This window comes from Panthera pardus, unplaced genomic scaffold (assembly GCF_024362965.1).
Source record: "Panthera pardus isolate Hobbes unplaced genomic scaffold, ASM2436296v1 HiC_scaffold_11, whole genome shotgun sequence".
In the NCBI taxonomy this organism is placed as follows: Eukaryota; Metazoa; Chordata; class Mammalia; order Carnivora; family Felidae; genus Panthera; species Panthera pardus.
In genome coordinates this window covers 74,674,623-74,694,548 of record NW_026526666.1, presented here as the reverse complement: position 1 = coordinate 74,694,548, position 19,926 = coordinate 74,674,623, and the positions used below count along the sequence as shown (strand labels likewise).

Here is a 19,926-nt window from a genome sequence, read left to right as displayed (position 1 = left end):
ACTTATAGATGGTGTGAGGCAGGGGTAAAAATGATGTTATTTTCCCCAGGAATAGACAGTTGTCCTGACACTATTTACGGCATGACCTATCCTTTCTGCACTAATTTGAAATTACCTTCTGACCTACATAGTAACTTCCCATGTATAAACAGCTCTGTTTCTCTATAGTAATTGGGCCCTTTGCTCTCTGTATTCATTTATTTTTTTTTTTGCCAATACTGATGAATGAGAATAACTTCTCTCCAACAATAATCCCATCATAATTCTTGGTGATGTCCACATTCAAATAGGTCATTTTCCCTATACCCTGGTCTCTCAGTTACTTGATTTCTATTAAGATCTGGTTTCTCATCCACTCATGGCCATGCTCCTGCCACAGACCGAATCATGACCAATAACTCTGACATCCCCGTAGCCCAGTTTAAGCAATTCACCTCTCTGAGCACCACTGGTAACCTTTCCAGCTCATTCATTCTGTTCTTCTACTCCAACAATTCTTTAGCCCACCAGGACCTACAATCTGTCGGTGCTTCTATAGTTTCACTATCCTTACTCTGTACCCTGCCTGGTCCAGAGCCCTTGGTTCATCACCCTGACCCCCTCAACTTCCTTGTTCCTCACTCATCAGGGAAGCTCTCAACCCTCACTAGGCCCCGTTCTCCATATGCTCCTGGAGGAGCATATGTTTCCTGAAGGAAAACATGACATGCTGACCAATCTCATGCTAATTTCATGGCCATGAAGCTCAAGTGGACTCTTGGTATTGCAGGTGAAGGCAAGTATCCTAGGTCATTTGCTCTCCTACTCTCTCATTTAACACCTTCTCATATTTCCTCAAAAGACTTGAACAGCGACTTCATAAAAGCAAGTATCCAGATGGGCGTTGACTGTATGAAAGGGTGCTCAACCTTATCAGTCACCAAGAGAATGGAAATGAAAAGCTTGGTGGGGCACCATGACACCTGCCTCAGAGCGGCTGAAATTAAAAAGACCTAGGAGAGTACCAGGTATTGACAAGGATTGCAGAACAACTGATTGCCGTGCTGGTGGGAGTGTAGATTGGTATCACCACTTTGAAAAACTACTTGGAAATATCTACTAAAGCTGAATATACGCTTACCCTCTTATCCAGCTATCCCACACCTACCGTATATACCAAACACAAAGGCATATGCTCGTGTACCAAAAGATACACGCAAGCATGTTCAGGTAACATTAAGTATAATACACAGACAGTAAACAATCTCAGTGCCCATCCGTAAGAATAGAATGGGTGCAGAATTTGTGGAATAGTCATAAAGGGCATGCTATGTGGTGATGAAAATGAATGGGCTATTGCTATATTCAACATCTCAGAAATAATGTTGAGCGAAAGAAGTCGCATTGTATGATTCTACCACACAAGTTTCAAAAACAACGGAATTAATTTATGGTTAGAATAGTGGCTACCTTGGGAAGGAAGAACTGGATAATGACTGGGCATGAGGGACCTTCTGGGGTGCTGGTAGTACTCTCTTTCCTGATCTAGGTAGGATTTACATGGATACATGAACTTGTGAAAACCTACCGACTTGAAGCTCATGATTTGTGCACTCCTCTCTATGTATGTCATACCATAATGGAAAGTTGTTATGTATGTGTGCATGTGTGTGTATGTATGTATGCATAGATAAGTATATATAAATATATATATATATATATTTGTATTCCTCTCTTGACCTCACTTTTATTTCCAGCTGTTATACTGTTTCTCTTCTTCACTTCACAGCAAAACTAAAAAAAAAAAAAAAAAAAAAATTGTTCATGTTTATGATCTCCCAAGTTTTTCTGTCCTCAACATTCTGCTGAAATCGCTCTTGTGAGTGTCACCAATGACATCCATATTGCAAAATGCAATGGTCAATCTCAGGCCTCATTGAACTTGACCTGTCAGCCAAATTCAACACATATGACCCTTCTCTTAGGCACACTGTCTTCACCTGACTCCCAGGACACCACTCTCCCGGTTTCTGACAGTCATGTTGGACTCCTTGGCTAGCCCCTCATCTCTTGTGTAAACATTGGAGTGCTCCAGGTTTAGTTCAAGGCCCTTCTTTATCTATACTCTCTGGCTGGTATGTTGATGAGTTTCTCAGCTTTTTTTTTTTTTTTTTACCTATATATTCATGACTCCCAAATTTATGTCTGCAGCCTGGATCTCTTTCCTGAGAGGCCTCATATCGCCAGTCGTCAATCGCCACCTTGATAAATTTGCTTGGGTGTTTAATGGGCGTCTCAAACTTAACACATCCCCCAGACTCCTCGCCTCCTCCCATCCCCTCAGGGTGCACCTCCTCCCGCAGCTGTGGCCTGTTCTTCCAGGTGCTAAGGTTCCACAGCTCACACTAATCTTCAACTTCTCTTCTTCCCTCACTTCACCCAATCTGTCTCCAAGCAAAACTCACCCGCGTCTCCATCACTTTTCATTACGTCTAAAACTATGACTCTGGAGCAAGTCGCCTTCATTCCTCCACTGGGCGCTTCCGCGAGCCCCCTACCCAACAGGCCTCCCCATTTCTGTCCTTACCTCCTTCTTTCAGGCAGGATCTGCCCATGACAACAGAGAGCGGTCCACGAGGGAAGGTAATACTGACACCAGCTACACAGTGACAGCTGAGAAGGCAAATAGGACACCGGGAGGCGGCCCCCCATATTGCCAACAGCAAGAAGCTGTGACCACCTGTAGACCGTATGCACGACAGGAAAAGGTGGCGTTACCTTCACCCAGGGGCCAGAGCTACTTTGAAAGAAGTTGTGAGCAACATAGGCCTGTTGGGCTGGAGCTAGGAGCACAGAGGGGTGGTTAGTGATGTGGGAAGGACTGGCTTCTCCCTCCTTCCAGGCCTCTTGTCTCCCACCGGGCCTTCTCATTGACAGGGTCCTGCCAGAAGGCAGCTGACGCAGGATCCCTGGACATGGCCTGCAGGGTCGCTCCCCCGCCAGAGACCAGGGCAGGGGGGACACAGAAAAATGAGTCTGAGGCAAAGATGCCAAGGACTAGCTCACTGCAGCCCCCATTGTCCATTCATCCCCGGGAGATCCAGGTCTTGTGGGGCCTGAAGCGTATGCAATTTGCGGAGCCCTCGTTAGGAAGAAATTAAAAGACGAGAAATACTAAGTTAGGAATGAAAGTAAATATTTAGATGAAAACACAAATCACGGCAAAACACAGAGTTGTAACAGGCCAGTAAATACCACAAACGGATGACATCGATCGGGAAAATAACAATCTCTTTTATCAATTGATTGCCTGGCCTACCTCTACATTACTTTCTTTTCTTTTTTTCTTTTTTTAATGTTTATTTATTTTTGAGAGAAAGACAGAGTGTGAGTGGGGGGAGGGGCAGAGAGAGAGGGAGACACAGACTCTGATGCAGGTTCCAGGCTCTGAGCTGTCAGCACAGAGACTGACACAGGGCTCGAAGTCACAAACTGCAAGATCATGACCTGAGCTGAAGTCGGACACTTAGGCTGAGCCACTCAGGTGCCCCTGAAGTAGGTTTTTTGTTTTTTTTTAATGTTTTATTTATTTTTGACTGAGAGAGAGAGAGACAGAGAATGAGCGGGGGAGGGGCAGAGAGAGAGGGAGACGCAGAATCCGAAGCAGGCTCCAGGCTCCGAGCTGTCAGCACAGAGCCTGACACGGGGCTCGAACTCATAAGCTGTGAGATCATGACCTGAGCCGAAGTCTGTCGCTCAACTGACTGAGCCACCACCCCTCTACGTTACTTTCTCCCTTGTATTTTTTGGCTTCATATTCTTTGTCATACCTTTTCCCACGACAAAGTCATTTCATAGAAAGAGTACAAATGTGTTCTTTATTGCACTTGATTGCCTTCTTTTTAATTAATGGTTTAAAAAAGCTTCCTCCATTTACCCAACTGGTTATGGTAAATTTTTAGAACTGTCAAGTTTGGGAAAGCTCTGTCAAGTTTCTTTCATATGTGAACTGCAAGATTTCTGGGCCTTTCAAATTTTCTTGTGAAGTGACTAATTTTTTAAGAATTCTGTGAGTTGACAGCACCCGGGTAAAGCTCTCACATCACAGTCCCGGGCAGTGACACGGTGGGTGGTAGGCGGGTTCCTAAAAGCCATTCGTGCTCCAGGACAGCCGGCAATAACTTCTAAAAACATAGGAAGAACTGTGAACCACACGAATATATCCCTGAACTCAAACTGAACTCACACTGGAAGTACCCCAGCTCAATTTTCCCCAGCTGGACCCCAAAAATGCCTGTGGCCATTCCAGCACTGAGAGCTGATATGGTAGAAAAATCAAGAAAGAGATCAGCTGGTCCTAACGAATTGTGGTTATAGTATCATGCTTTTGCAAGTTTTATAAAGTGTATGACCACACGAATGCATTGCTGGAAACTTGGAAGGGGCCGGGCAAGTGCAGAGTTCTTTAGGATGAAGCGGGTAGACACCTACAAGAGACAGAGTGGTCCTTAACAAAGTGTAAGTTGAATTGTGGACCCCTCTGCTCTATGTGCTCAGAAGGCCTAAAAAATCGAATCCTTACAATCACCTCTGGTGCCCCACCACTCCTCCCGGACCCCACCTTCTGGTCCCCTCCCTCTGGCTCCTGCTGTTCAACACACCCTGGCCTGTTGCTCTTACTCTAGCATTCCTACCACAGGGCCTTTGCTCTGGCTTTCCCCTCTATCTAAAACTCAGTTCTCCCAGATAGATGCTTATATCTTCTCTTCCCTCAGGTTCTTATTCAAATATCACCTGCTGTATGTGCTTCCTATTGTGACTGTAACAAATGACCACAAACTTAGTGGCTTAAAACAACACAGATTTATTATCTTCTCATTCTGCAGATCAGAATTCCAAAATGGGCTGGCAGGGCTTCATTCCCTCTGCAGGCACTAAGGAAGAATCCATTTTCTTTCCTTTTCCAGTTTCCAGAGGCAGCCCATGTTCCCTGGCCCACAGCTGCGTCTCTCACCTCTCCTCCGACTCCGAAACTCCTGCCTCTTTTTTTTTTTTTTTTTTACCCCCCTCATAAGGATCCCTATGATTACATTGGACCCACATGGAAAATCCAGAATCATCTCCTCCCTCAAGATCCTAAATTGAATCATCCCAGCTCATCCCAGCTAAGTCCCTTTTGCCCTATAACCTAACATATTCACAGGTTCTGGAAGTAGGACCTGAACATCTTTTATATATATATATATCATATATATATATATATGTATATCATATATATATATATGACATATATATGTCATATATATGTCATAGATATCATATATATGTCATATATATGTCATAGATATCATATATATGACATATATATGACATATATATCATATCTATATAAAATATCTTTTATATATCTTTTATATATGATATATATGTCATATATATGTGTATATATATACACACACACACACACACACATATATATATATATATATATATATATATATATATATATAATTTATCGTCAAATTGGTTTCCATACAACATCCAGTGCTCATCCCAACAGATGCCCTCCTCAGTACCCATCACCCACATCTTTAGGGGGAAGGGGCATTCTTCTGCCTACTTCATCTTCCTGGTAAGACCCTCCCCTATCATCCTTTTATTGTTTTTAAATGTTTATTTATTTTTGAGAAAGAGAGAGAGAGAGAACATGCTTGAGAGGGGGAGGGGCAGAGAGAGAGGGAGACAGAGGATCTGAAGCAGGCTCTGTGCTGACAGCAGAGAGCCCTATGTGGGGCTCAGACCCATGAACTTTGAGATCATGGCCCGAGCCGAAGTTGGACGCTCCGTCAACTGAGCCACCCAGGCGCGTCCCCATCATCCTTTTAAAATGTTGGAATAGTGGGGATCTTGTCTCGTCCCTGCCTGAGAGGAAATGTTTCCTGTGGTCCACAGGTATGTATGATGTTTTCTGCAGTTAGAAACCTGTATCAGTCAGGGCACTACCAGAGAAATAGAACTGCTAGGAAATATATATGAACAGATTTATTGCAATTGTGGGGGCTGGCTAGGCAGGTCCAAAATCCATACGGCAGACTGTCAGGAAGGGTGGGTGGAACTCACAGACAAGAGCTGAAGCTGTGGCCCACAGGTGGAATTTCTTCTTCTGCAAAGTCTCAGTTCTGCTCCTAAAGCCTTTCATGTCGCTGAATCAGGGCACACCCAGATTATCCAGGATAATCTCCCTTAACTAGAGTCACCTGATTATGGACTTTAATCATACTACAAAATATGGTCACAGTAATGCCTAGATGAGTGTTTGCATAACTGGGGACTGTGGCCTCACCAATTAGACACGTAAAACTGACCACTGCCAGGACCCTTTATCAGGTTAAGGAAGCGGATTACAAATTCTTATCATCTTGTTAGAGACGGCCATTTAGTTTTCTTCCTTTAATGTATCACTATAGTGAATTTAAAAATAAAGATTGGCTTGTAATGTTAGAATCTATGTTTGATTCTTGGGATGAAACCTATTTGCTCATGATTTATTGGTCTTATAATACATAGCTAGATTAAATTTGCTACCATTTTATTTATGAGTTTTGCATCAGTGTAATTTTGATTGGGCCACTTCCTTGTGTGTGTTGTCTCAGTTCAGTTTTGGTCTGTTGGGGTTAGAGGCTTCCATTGAAAATGACAGAAAATTCAACTTGAGCTTGTTTTAAACAGTGGTTCTGAGAGCTGGAGGGTACGGGGTGGGGGTAGGGCATACCTGGAGGCAGGGCTCCATTCAGGGGTCAGATACTGTAATCAATGCTCGTTCTCTCTCTCTGTCCTGGTTCTGCTTTTCCCTTGTGTCTGCTTTCGTCTAGGGCTCCACACAGCAGGCAAATGGTGGCTCCAGGATCTATGGCCCAGAAGCCACTGAAAAATTTGTTCTTAACAGGATCACATGCCCATTCCTGAACCATTCACAGTGGTCGGGAGAAAGGAAAGCTGAGCGAGGTTTATGTGCCCAGCCCGGGAACTAGGGATGGCGTCACCCCCTCTGGAAGTAGAGAGACACAGACCAGGGTGGAGAGGGAGACGGCTCCCGCTGAGGGTAATCAGGGTGTGGTTACTAGAAGGATGAATGAACACTGAGGAGAAAAACCACAGATGCCCACTCCAGTGCTAGCCCAACAGACTGGATTGGGGAAGTTTTCCGTCTTTGTTCTCTGCTTTGTAGCTATTTAAATAGCAGAAGTTATTGGTTCCTTGAAGGTTTGCTATAACTCACTGTTAAAACCATTTTGGGCCTGATGCTGTTTTTAGAAGCATACTTTGATGGTCTAATTTCTTCTGTGTATGTTAGCATTTTTTTACCTCTTCTTGAGCCATTCAGGGGAATAAATAAATTAAAGAAGCAGCATTTGGTTTCATTTACCAAGTCAACATTTGTTTCTCATTTCATTAATTTCTGCTTTTATCTCTATTAATTCCTTATTTTTATAGAGGTTTCCCCCCCCCCCCCTCTAATTTTCCTATTCCCAATTGCTTGCATTCAACTCTCTTTCCTGTTTTCTAATAAATGTGTCCAGGCTATACATTTTTCTGTAAATACTGCATTGGCCTTAACAATTGAATTCATTATATGGTGCTCTCAGTGTCATTAATTTATAAATAATCATTTCAATTTTGAGTTTGTCTTTAACCTGAGAGTTATATAGAATAGCGTTTTAAAATTTCAGTTTGCTGAGGGGCACGTGGGTGGCTCAGTCAGTTAAGTGTCTGACTTCAGCTCAGGTCATGATCTCACAGCTTGTGAGTTTGAGCCCCGTGTCGGGCTCTGTGTGGGCTCTGGGCTGACAGCTCAGAGCCTGGAGTCTGCCTCGGATTCTGTGTCTCATTCTCTCTCTCTGCCCGTCCCCTGCTCACACTCTGTCTCTGTCTCTGTCTCTCTCTCAAAAAATAAACGTTAAAAATTTTTTTTAAATGTTTAAAATTTCAGGTTGCTGAGTATTTGTTACATTGTTTTGCTACTCTTTTATCTTTGATTCTAGTTGTTTTTTTTTTTTTTTTAACATTGTAGTCAGAAAATGTAGCCTATATGATGTCTACTTTTTGGAATTAAGATTTTTTTCTTCAAGCCAACTTTAATGGATGGTCAATTTTTGTTTGTATCGTAGATATTAAAAAGCAACATGTAAATGTATATTCTCAGTTCAGTAAATCTTCTTATATAAATCTCAAATCAAACTGACTTCTTTTTCTTTACCAGATCTATCAGCTTTTGAAAGGCATGGGTGAATGAAGTGTCATTACAAGTTTGACAATTTCTCTTTGTAGTTCTATTTCTTTTATATTTTGATACTTTGTTGTTTAAGTATAAAATGTATTTCATTGTCATAATTCCTTGGTACGTTGTACCTTTTATAGGTGCTTTATTTTGAATTCTATTAAATCTTATACTAATATTTTCATGCTTTCGTTTTGTTTTGTTTTGTTAGCATATATTCATTTTTCCATTCTTCTATTTTTCTTCCTTTTTGTAGTACATTGTTTTAAATGCAACTCTTCAAAATAATTGTATTATGTGTGGACATGTGTATATGTTGTTGAGATTTCTTTCACCCATTCTGAAAGTCTCTGTCATTTAATAAGAGAGTTTAACCCATTCACAATTATTGTGATTTTGGTATGTTTGGATGTCTCCCCACCTTCTGTTCAATTGATCAAGTTTTCTTTATTTTTATTTTTCTGTATTTTTTGGCAAGTTATGTGTACTATTTCTATGTTCCTAATGCTCTATTTTTTTTAAGTTCATTTGTTTTGAGAGAGAGAGAGAGAGAGAGAGAGAGAGAGAGAGAACCCCCACCAGACTCTGCACTGTCAGCACAGAGCCCAACATAAGGCCTGAACCCAGAACTGTGAGATCATGACCCGAGCGGAAACCAAGAGTCGAATGTCCAACTGACTGAGCCATCCAGCACCCCTCTAAATTTTTAATAAACTTATTCAAGCACTTTTTCTTTCAAGTATCTTAGACCTCTTCCTATGTTTCATATTTTGTTGAAACTTTAGTTCCAAGTGTTATTGTTTTATTTCCATATTTTTAAAATAAATCATTTCTTTAAAATTAAAGTTTTATAGATGCATTTTCATTCATTATTTAGACTCTTAAACATTTACTGGTTTCTTTTCTTTAAAACATTTTAAAATGCAAAAAATAAAAAATAAAAATAAAACATTTAAAAATCCATGACATTCTCCTTTTTGAATTCTATTTTGGTTTTCCTATAGTACATAATTATTTCTTCAGAAGGGGTGAATGAATAATAGTAAATTTTCTTTGTTCTTCCTTAGCAGAAAACATCTTGGATTTGTTTTCATACTTGATAGTTTGGCTGATGTAGAATTTTAGGTTTGAAACAATCCAGAAACATTGAGAATTCTGTTTTCATTTTGTAATTTAGAAATGCCACAAGGATGTGTATCTTTTTCGTGTTTTCTGCTTACTACTGGGTGGGTCTTTTTATAGTTTGAGGACTCAGGTCCTTCTGTAGCTCTGGAAAATATTTTGAAATTATATCTTTAATTATTTCATTACCTCTGTTGCCTCTTTTATCTAGTCTAGAGTGTTTATAAGTATTAGGTCATGTATTTTCTCATATTTTGTATCTCTTTGTGTTTCCACTCTATTTTCTAGGGGATTTCTTTGATTTTATCTTCATGTTTCTAATTTTCAAGGATAATTTCTTTTTATTTGATTGCTTCCTTTCAATAGAAATCTACTCTTATTTTATAAAAGCAAATTTCTTTTGGATCTCTCTGAGGATACAATCTAGAATTCTTTTAAAGTTCCTCTCTGTTCCTACATTCTCTCACTTTCCTCCAGGATGAGTTGTTTTGGCTTTTTATCTTTCTCTTTCTCATACTTTTGGTTTGCCTCAAAGGTGATCCATGATGATCATTTCAGATTTATACATTTAAAATTAGGTAGCCTAATATATTCAGGAGACTGGTATGAGTTTCCTTCATGGCTGTGTAGGTGTGCATTCAAAATGGACCTTCCCCTGGAAAGGAGGCTGTCGGCAGCTCTGTGTCAGTGAGACAGCAGGAGGGGTTTGCTCACTGTAGGGGGGTCCTGTTAGAAAGAATGAGGGGACCACACATAGGCAGGCTGGGGACTCTCATGACTGCTAAAGTAAGGTAGACTTTATTCTGTGTATGAAGTGTTTTAATATATTTCTTTGCTGAGCAGGCCTACCTCATTGTCTTTTCTTTCTTTTCCCCTTCCCACGACCATTGCAAAGATTTAGTTCTGTTCTGCTTCACTCAATCCCTACATAGTCATTTCTCTTGTATCAGTTACCTAGTGCCACATAACAAAACACCCCACAGCTTCATGTCTTAAAACAACAATTTGTTATTTCTTGTGATTCTATGGGTTTCCTGGGCTCATTCTTTTACTCCATGTGGTATTGATTAGACCCACTCATGTTGCTGCACTCGGCGGGCAGCTGGGCTGTGTTGGAAGGCCCAGAAGGCTTCACTTTCATGTCTGGGGCCTTGGTACTGGCTATCTGCTAAAACATCTAGTTTCTCGGGGCGCCTGGGTGGCTCAGTCGGTTGAGCATTTGACTTCGGCTCAGGTCATGATCTCGTGGTCCGTGAGTTCGAGCCCTGCGTCGGGCTCTGTGCTGACAGCTCAGAGCCTGGAGCCTGCTTTGGATTCTGTGTCTACTTCTCTCTTTGCCTGTCCCCTGCTTACATGCTCTCTCTCTCTCTCACTCTCTCTGTCTCTCAAAAATAAATAAACATTAAACATTAAAAAAAAAAAAAAAAAACAAGAAAAACATCTAGTTTCTCCAACAGGTGGGATCTTTCTCCACATGGATTTTTATCCTCCAGAACGTCTTTCTCCAGAATAGGGTGGACTTTCTTACAGAATGGTGGTCCCATTCTAAGGGGGAGTGTTCTAAGCAGGACAAGCCCCGGTAATTTCAGCAGACTTGCTAATGTCCCATTGGCCAAAACAGGTTACAATGTCAAGTCCAAACCCAATGTGTAGGGAATCCCACAAGGATCTGACTACCGAGAGGGGTTGTTCATTGACACCAATGTGTCAGTTTACCATACCTCCTAAGGTAGATCTTTCATGTTGTTTAGAAGGCAGTCCACCAGGCTTCTGTGTCAGGAGCAAAAGCCACAGCCAGTCATTCTGTACACATCGGGAGAGAAAGAGACTGCTGCCTGTTTATTCAATAGTTCTTTGCCTGATGTCTACACCATGGCCTGCTCCCTGCTCCCTAAACTGGGAGTCTCCCCAAGATTCTGTTGGAGACAACAGCTTACATCTCCTTAGTCAATTTCTTCATGCTGATTTAACCACTCTGGTTTTCTCCATAAATTGGATTCTATCTGCTTTTTGTCTTCTAGAAAGTCTTCAAATTTCTCTCTTCTCCTGGAGCCATGATTTCTCATTTTCTTGGGCAGATAGGAATATATTCTTTTTATGTGCCTTTCTATTATTTCAGTGAAATTTGATGAAGGGAAGGGTTTGTATGTATTTCAAACATCATCTCAAAGCACACGGAAAAAGCAAAAGAGTTTAAAGTTTATCCTTTTAGTAAGAGGAAAAGAACGTAGTGGGATTCCTGTCCCAGTAGGTAGGGGTGCACCCGTGTGGCAGGAACGCGGAAGAGGGGTGGTGGTTAGACCAGAGGACAGTCTTGCAGTTTGCCAGTTCTGAGATGGTGGCCTTGCTGGCACTCTTCTTCCTCGGGAATCCAGGTTGATGAGTTACCGCTGACCATTTTTGTTCAAGCACCATCTGGGTCTCTGATGGCCTTTGAAACTGGCCTTTTAGTGGATCTAGTTCAGACTCCTCGGTTTGCAGTTTCGGAAACAAGGCACAGAGATGGGAACAAAGGTCACCCCACACATCAGCAGCACAACTGGGGTTCAAACCCGTGCCTCCTGCCACAGAATCCTGCAGTCTTTCCACCACGTGCTTCCCTGCATCTCACCCCCATCTGCACCTCGGAGCGTCCCTCAGAGAAGCCCAGGGTCTTACTGTCAGCCACGAGACCAGGCAGTACCCCCACCCCAGGATACCCAGAGATGAAGGATTTGGGGCTATAGGTGCCCCAAATGAGACAGATGTCTGTCTGGCCCTTCCTCCCAAAAGGCAATCATTTGAGCTGGAGATGACAGCCGCGTTTGGATCATAGATTCTCCTTCTCCCTCCAGCGCCCTCTCTCCCCTACTCAGTTATCTATTTACCTATCTATTTACGTGAGCCTTTTTTTTTCCCAATGAATTACGTCTGCAAGGCAGTAAAATGTTATGTATTTGCAAGGCCCATAATCTTTAAAAGCCCAGTGATGCCAGCTCCAGACAGCAGCGAGCTCCCTCCAGTATGTTAATAGATAGTATTAGGGCAATAATGAAAACACTTGAGACAAGTAAGCTCCTATCAAAAGCTGAGTAATAGGGCTTCGCCGAGTGAATCACAATGCAGAAGAGATTAAGACGTCTGCCGTTGTGCAGTGTCTATTCAGACTAACAGCTGCTCCGTTTCTGATTAAAATGGGGTTGGGGAGACCTTTCCGAGCAAGTCCCCTTTTCATCCTGCCTTGTCCTCACCCTTTCCACCTCCACCTCCACACACGGGCACCTTCATTTGCACTCAGCCGCAGCCATTCACACACACACGCACACACACACACACACACACACACACACACACCCCTCAGAACAGAGTCACAAACACACGTTGCGTCACACACAGAGCCGCAGCCACACACACACAGCCATCAGCGCTGACACGCAGCCACACTGATGCATCCACGCACGCAAACACAGCCACATCCTCGTGCATAGGCACACATGCGACCACCTCGCACACACTCACCGCCTCAGCCAGTCTCTGACACGCACATCATTATTATGATCTGTCACCAACACGGTCTCATATATGCGTGAGATGGCAACCTGTCACACACACACTCTTCGGTCACAACCAGACACTCAGAGACAACCTGACCAGAGTCACAGGACGCACACATACCTGGCAGGTCACGTACAGCCCTAGCAAGCCGTTCGTGTGCAGGTTCACACTTGTGATCACGGTTAGTCGCACACACACAGCCCTTCATTGGCAGGCCATCAGGAGCACTGCTACCCACATCCAGTCACTGTCAGAGACATGCACACATGGTCACGCTGACACGTGACCACAGCCCAGGCACATAGGGAAGGAAGTGATGCCTTTCCTTACACATACAGGGCTGGTCTGCATCCCTGCCAACCCCCAGCCGTGAGCATGCAGTATAATTCACAGATACATCCGGGCACACACGCAGCCCTAGGCACCCCTCTGCACGCCCCTTCAGAGAGTGACCCAAGAGGCAAGACTCAACTACGAGCTCAAGGGATGGCCTCGGAGATGGTTCGGAGGCCTCCCGAGAAAATCCTCAGGGGCCAGGTATCAGGGTCTCCATTTTCCAGTCCCTGCAACGCTGTCTCACCACGCGGGAGATGGAACTGTTTCCGTGGAGTCTCATAGCATAGAACTTGACCTTGAGTGGACCTGCAGATTTAGACGTAGGAAAACTCAGAGCTGTGCAAGCAGAAATGGCTGCTTCAGGAAGGAGTGAGTGCTCCGTCAGTGGAGGTATGCCCATGGAGGCTGGACAGCCACTTGGTAAGGGTGATGAAGAGGGACTCCTGCATGGCACAGGGGTGAACTCGATGCCCTGCAGGTCCATTCCAATCCCCATCCTGGGCCCCGACGTCCTTTGTGTCCTCTTTTCACACCCCTGCCCCATTAACGACTCCCTTCTTCACCCCACTCTTCAGATAGGAGAAGCCAGCAGTCTTGACCTTCCACTTCTCCCTTTACATGATTTCTTCCAAGATCATCTTTCAGTTGATGCTTTCTTTCCATCTCTGTCCCTAAATGTCTAGGCCCCGAACTCTAGGCCCAGGGGCAGAGACAGGTGTAGTTAAGCCAGCAGTTATTCAGGAACTCAACTTCTACCTTATTCCGAGAGACCTGGCAGGGCCTTTGGAGACTGACCTGGGCATCTCCTGATTGAAAGGCACTAGGTCACCAGAACTGGGCAGCTAGAAGGATCTTTACTAGGCGGCTGATCAGTCCCAGGGCCAGGCTTTGAAAGCATATGAGGACTTCCACTGGGCTGCAGCCGGTGGCCGCAACTCACCACCCGCCCAGCGTCCTCTCCCCAGGCACCCATCTCCACCCTGGCGGGGGTGGGGGGGGCATCTCGCTATACCTTTCTCCCCAAGCACACCGCCACCCCCCCCAACCCTGGGATGCCTTCCCCCCTTGCTCCCAGCGATACCTGCATTTGTCTAAAACCCACCCACCCACCCTGCAGGCACCATGCAGCCTCAGGAGCCCTGGGCTAGAATCAATCCTTTCCCCATTCTTCCTCCCACAGTCATTGTTTTTCTCTGCGAGGACGTGTACCATCTGTCTTCTGCTCAAAGGGTGGGGTTAGGCAGAGGGCTCCTGCTGCTCAAGGGGGTGGGGCAGGAGCTGACTGGACAGGCCCAGGAGCCAGGAAGGGGAACTAGTCCCTCAAAGTGTAGATAGAGCCAAGGGCATAGTTGGGAAAACAACTCTCAGGTTCAACTATGGTGTGATTGGGGCATGGGGACTGAGCCTGAAGGGGCTGGCTACACTGGGGTCTGGTGGGTCAAGTTGCTTCAAGTAGAGGAGTTTGTTATATGGCCCAGAGACACCTCATACAAAGGAATAAGGACCGCAGCAGGACTGGCATGGGAACAGGGTCAGATTAAGCTAGAGGTGTCTGGGATTCTGGGCAGGGGCTCTATTGGGGTCTGCATCCCACCTTTAGGAGCCTGTATGGATGGCTGCCTTGAAGAGTCAGAGCTTATGCAGAACCCAAGGGTCATATCCATAGGGTGATACCCCAAACAAGAGAATTAAGAGCCACGGTCAGTACCAGAAACCCAAACCAAGATGGCCTGGAGGAGCCCTTCAGAAGTAAGGTAATCTTTTTATGGAGCCTGGTAAAATCTGTATCCCAGGAGTTTGTCTGGGTATTTAAAGGAGCCACAAAATGTCAGCACTTACCTCTAACTATCCTGCATCTGGGCCATCCATCCACTTGTGTCTCTCTCCTATTAGATGGAGAACCTCCCCAGGAAAGACCACGTCTTATGTCTTCGGGTTCTCCCCTCTGGCTTTGCATAGTGCCTGGCACGTAACACATTCCCGGTGACATTTCAGTTTTGCCTCTGCTTCTGAATCTGGGGTCTGGACTTGACCTCCAGGCCCCACATAGCTGCTACCACCTGATTTACCTGCAGCGGGTCTCCTTCTAGTTCCCAGGAACAATCCTGCCCGACCTGAAGCTGGAAGGATCTAGAGCCTCCAATTTGGCCTTTGGTTGCTTGAGCCCAAGTTGTGTTGGCTTTGCTTAACTGGCATCATCTCATTTGCTGTTCACAAGGCCAGATCCTATCCCAGAACCCATCTGACATCACAGTTCTAGATGGAATTTCAGCGTATTCCCTGTTTATTCATCCAACCAACATTTACTCCCCATCGCCAGTGGCCAGCTGTCCCCAGTTCTTCATCTCCCCAGAGCTGACATTGCTCTAAAACCAGTGATCACATCCTCCTTCTGAAACGCTTCCTTTATTTACCTTCTAGGGCACCACCCTGGCTTGGCTCGTCTCTTCCTCTGCTCGGGGTCCGTCGTTAGTTACCCCCACCATCTCCCCAGCTTCTTAGTGATGCATTACTCCAAGTGCTGTCCTCTTACCTCTTCTTTTTTTTTTTTTTTTTAACGTTTATTTATTTTTGAGACAGAGAGAGACAGAGCATTAACGGGGGAGGGTCAGAGAGAGAGGGAGACACAGAATCTGAAACAGGCTCCAGGCTCTGAGCTGTCAGCACAGAGCCCGATTCGGGGCTCGAACTCACAGACCGTGAGATCATGACCTGAGCCGAAGTCGGACGCTTAACCGACCAAGCCACCCAGGCGCCCCAGTCTTACCTCTTCTTTTTGCCTGCCCTCACTTCCCAAGGGACCTGCTCCAAGCTCAAGGCTTTAAAACCCCTTTATGGGCTGACCACTGTCAAGCCTCGGGTGTGTTTCTTCAGCCCACATCTCTGCCCTGAACCCTACCTGCTTGCTCAACATTTCCACCCGGATGTCTGTTAGCCTCTCAAACTTTAAACAAACTCCTGATTACCACCTCCAACCTTCTGTCCCCATAGTCTACTTGAACTTGATACATAGTAACTCCACTAATGGTAATTCTTCCAGTCACTCAGCCCCAAGACCTTGGGGTCATCTCTCAACTCCTGCTCAGACTCAGTATGAACCGCCCTCATCTCTTGCCTGGATCACTGCAGTGGCCTCAGACTGCTCTCCCTGCTTCTGCCCTTGTCCCCACCCGAGGTGTTGGCCCCCTGCTGGGTTCTGACCTACCCCTCTGACCCCTCCGCACCTCACCCTGTCCCTTGTGTCATCCCCAACTCTTTGTTGCCAAGAGCCTGGCTCCTCTTCCTCCTATTCGAACTTCCGGGTGCTGACATCATCTGAGAAGCAACAGAGAGGACACTTGTGCTCCTGCCCCCTCTTTTCTGTTGGCCTTCTATCACCTCAGTCCCTACATTCTTAGTGCCTGTGCTTAGCAGTCCTGAGCAAAGAAGACCAGGCCTCAGTCCGGTCCCTTGACCAACACCTTGGACCTAACATCAGGACGGGGGCCCTGAGAGGTTGGAACATTTCTTTGGTGCAAAGCCCTTATGTTCCCCCATCTCCTTTAATCTTCAGATGATCCTGGGAGGCAGGAGTAATTTCCCCTTCCTCTGGGGGGTGGGGGGGCAGGAGAAAAGAGAACCTGTTTGACCACAGCTACACAGCTAGTCAAGATTTGAACCCAAGTCTTCTGACCCCAGGGCTCCTGCTTCTTCCACCTCTTGTGTCCTTAGAGATCAAGTCACCCTCCTCTCTTCCCTCTCAGCCCTGTATCACACTTCTAGAAGGGAGCCCTGAAATCCAGAGGTGGGGAGTGTCTTTCCCAGGGTCACAGACTCAGTGACTGAGCCCAGAGGGGTCCCCAGCTAACCCAGAGCCAGTGGGGGGACCCACACCCCAAGGCCAGGCCCTTCTCCCTTGGGCTCAGCCTGAGGTCCAGAGGCCTAAATAGCACAAGCGATGTTGTCTCCCTCCTCGGGGAGGGGAAGGCAGTGGCGGCAGTTGTGGCGGGCGGAGAGAAATTTCCCCTTTCTGTAGATTGGATCAGTCACTCTCAGAATTGATGGCAACGGCTTCATCACGAAGATCTAATGCTTTAATTATGTTGTGACATGACCTGACACGGGGGTGGCATTTGATGGATTCTCTGGTGTCATCAGCGTGGCCCTGACATAGGAAAGTGGCAGAAGGCAGGGGGGTGGGGGAGGAGGAAGGGCTCCCAGTGGGAGACAAGTCCTCTCAGGTCCCTCCACCTTTCCCTGCTCCTCATCTCCCGGGGCAGCTCCAGCAGCAGTGGGAGAGGGCAGAACAGCTTCTGTGTAGGAGAGGGTTGATGTGCCCTCTGCGATGGACTGGATCCTGGGGCGGGGGGGGGGTGCCCACGCGAGTGCATGTGTGTGTGTGCCTGTGTGAGCGTGTGCTTAGATACACAGGGACAGGTCTGAACAGGTGAGAAGATTCGGACCCATGTTGTAGAAGCAACAGCTGAATTGCTGTCTGGCCTGTAAAGAAGGTCTAGAAGGTGAAGCGTGGGGGTGGGGCACGGGGCTGGTCCACAGGAGTAGACGCGCTCATGCAGTCTTGGAGGGCAGGGCTGGGACCAGTGGAGGGACTCATGCCGGGCCACAGTGTAGACCGCCCTGGGAGCCAGTGAGCAACTCGTCCCTGGCAAAGGCTGCCAGGGCTCGTGCGGAGGGCATTCCTTCCCCTGGGGGACACCTTACAACTAATGGCCTCTGGGGCTAGGATTCCCTGTATCTGTGGGCGAGCCACTGAGTGTGTTTCTCTCCTTGTTTTACTGTCAGGGCTTTGTAGTGCCCTCAGTGTGGCAAGAATAAGAAGCAAAGCTGCTCCCCTCAGCCCAAGTTCTTTGTCAGGATGCTAGATTGTGCAGCCCCTGCTCTGCTCCTGCGGCCAGGGCTCTTCCTCCCCAAGCGGGACAGTCCCACTTTTCAGCGAGAGTGGAGGCTGGCAGGGGAAGGGGGTGGGGATGCCCACCGGCGGGGTCCACCCCGGGTCAGGGGCCCTGCCAGTCTGTCCTCATGACGACCTGTGACCAGGAGCGAGTGGTTAGCCCCGCCTTACAGGGGATGCTAGGGAAGCTCAGAGACATGGAGTTGCCTGCCCACGGCTACCTGACCAGGAAGGGGTGGATCAGATTGGATTTGGCAAATGCTTGTGAAGTGGCCCCTGCGTGGCAGACCCTGGAGAAAAAGCCGCAGATCCGAACCGCAGTCTCTGCCCTTGAGAAGCACAATGCCTGCCCACAGCTCCCTCTCCTTCAGATGTCCCTGCTCTTTCCACTGCTCCGCTCTGCCCTGGCTGGGGGCTTGGGGATGGCAGCCCAGAGTGGGGAGGGCGGGAGAGCTAGAGAAGGTGTCAGGGGACTGGGGCCTGGTTCGGGATGCTTCAGTCGCCAGCCCTGCCGTGGGGAAAGCAGAGGTGGAGAAGTCACAGAATGGAGGGGCCTCCCGAGCTCTCTTCAGTACTATCCTCCCCATCCTACCTCACCCCATCACCTTGTGGGGCAGAAGGAGAAACCAAGGCCGCTAGAGAAGAAGAGAGAGGCCCAGGGTCACTCTGTGTGTTAGCACAGGAGTCAAGATCATGAACATGGGCTCCCGGGTCAAGGCTTGACCACATCGGTACCCAGGAGGCAGGGCTGCCAGGCCCGGCCATAAAAGGCTTCCGGGGGGAGCCTTGAGCTTCTTCTAGAAAGAGGAGTTAAAGAAAGTCTGGCCAGAGAGGAGATTCATGTCGGAGATGTCAAGATGGGGAGAGAGCGGGAGCTAAGGCTTGGCTGTTCTCTAAAATCCTGGATGCCCTGCAGGCTCTGAAATGACACCTGAGGGAGACGTGAGAACAGAAGGACCTCGCAGATACGAGCGGAGCAGCAGTGTGTGAGTCCGGGCGTGGACAGAAGCAGGTGCTCACGTGTGCTGCCCAGAACCTGCAGTCCGGGGGCAGCGGTAAGACTCTGCAGAGCCCCGAAGTGTGGAGTCAAGGGTCTGCACGGGTGGGGGCTGCGAACAAGAGCTGGGTCAGAGAGGAGGTGCGGGTTCTCCCGGAGGAATCTGTGTCTGGATGTAACTGGTATTCTAGTGTGACTGTGGAGCCACCATATGCCTTGGTGTGCCCTGCTAGGTGACCACTCCCCCGGGCTTAGCTGTGGCCAAGTATGGTTGGGTGTCCCTGTGTGAAGGTGTTAGCAGGTGCAGCCATGCAGCCATATCTGGTCAGGCTGGTTGGACACCTGTGCCTGTCTGACCTCCCTAGTCTGGTGTGTACTTGGAAGCAGCTGTGTGTTTAGTGAACGCAGCTCTAGGCATAGCCATGGCCCCTATCATAGCTCTGTGCCCCCTTTTAGCCACATTTGTGTGGAATTGTGCGGCCCTATTTGCGACTGTCTCTGAGGTAACCTTGGCCCTAACCCCTGGGCTGCTGGGGCTCTGTAGCTAGGCAGCCCCTCCATCACAAGACACTGTGTGTCTTCCTAAACCATCACCATCAGCTGGTTTCCAGCGCATGGGCAGGGAATCAACACCAAGACCACCTTGGGCAGGCCCAGACTCTTCTGCCCTTAGGCCCCTGGGCCCTTCCACGGCTTTTCTCAGATGGAGAGAAGGGCAAAGATGTCACTAAAACCCTCCCTACTAGGTCTCACGGGGAGGGGTCATAGAGCTATCTCCTCCGATGGCCT

At 47.0% G+C, this 19,926-nt stretch overlaps 1 long non-coding RNA gene across 1 annotated transcript; it reads right to left on the bottom strand.

Moving 5' to 3' along the window:
* Nucleotides 1-11,560: 11,560 nt before the first annotated feature.
* On the bottom strand, nt 11,561-15,484 carry LOC109254879 (uncharacterized). The gene is made up of 3 exons (XR_002075005.2): nt 15,089-15,484; nt 13,494-13,555; nt 11,561-11,848 (listed from the first exon to the last, which is right to left on the bottom strand). It is a non-coding gene; the product is annotated as an uncharacterized LOC109254879 (long non-coding RNA).
* Between the last annotated feature and the right edge of the window lie 4,442 nt (nt 15,485-19,926).